Source organism: Sorex fumeus, unplaced genomic scaffold, assembly GCF_029834395.1.
Source record: "Sorex fumeus unplaced genomic scaffold, SorFum_2.1 ptg000086l, whole genome shotgun sequence".
Taxonomy (NCBI): Eukaryota; Metazoa; Chordata; class Mammalia; order Eulipotyphla; family Soricidae; genus Sorex; species Sorex fumeus.
The window spans coordinates 17280699-17281489 of record NW_026606143.1 but is presented as its reverse complement, the minus strand read 5'-3'; the positions used below and the strand labels follow the sequence as shown (position 1 = coordinate 17281489).

The 791-nt window shown below is 37.3% G+C and overlaps 1 non-coding gene across 1 annotated transcript; it reads left to right on the top strand.

Moving 5' to 3' along the window:
* Positions 1-398: 398 nt before the first annotated feature.
* On the top strand, positions 399-528 carry LOC130039442 (U8 small nucleolar RNA). Its single transcript, XR_008794869.1, has one exon. It is a non-coding gene; the product is annotated as a U8 small nucleolar RNA (small nucleolar RNA).
* Positions 529-791: the final 263 nt, after the last annotated feature.

Here is a 791-nt window from a genome sequence, read left to right as displayed (position 1 = left end):
TTTAAGTTCACCCTTACTGTCCTCCTGTTGTTCATTGATTTGCTCGAGCAGGCCCAGTAACGTCTCCATTTTGAGACTTGTTGTTACTCTGTTTGGCATATTGAATACGTCACAGGTAGCTTGCCAGGCTTTGTCGTGCGGGCGAGATACTCTCGGTAGCTTGCCGGGCTCTCTGAGAGGGGCAGAGGAATCGAACCCGGCTTGACCGGGGTGGCTACACGCAAGGCAAACGCCCTACCACTGTGCTATCGCTCCAACCCTCAAGACAAAAATATAAAGAAATACAAGATGAATAAATAAACATAAGGTATGAAATAAAGTATTTCATAGATACTTAATTCCCCAAATTTACCATACCATATTCACTTGATGAAAATGACAGCTAAAAATCTGAGTGATTTTCAGATAGAATAATCTTTACTAGTTTATTAGAGGGCAGATAGAATATGATTATTTGAGTGCACATGATTCATGATTAATGTCTCTGCTTGATTAGGGTTTGTAGCACCCCAATCGCTCCTATCTGATTATTTAAAAAATACTAGGAATGGTAAATATGGTCCATGCAGGTATCTTTTGAATATTCTGATTTCTTCAAGTATGCAAGAGATTATGAAAGAGGAAATATAACATCAAGGTAATACAGAGGGATACTAGAGTATGTGTTTCAATCTTTTCTACTAGAAATCAAAATGGCATATAAACCTTAGTACATGTCTAAAAATTTGCCTTAGAAGATATTGAACTGCAAAGGGTTACTTGGATTAAATCCTTATGGATTTAATATATAT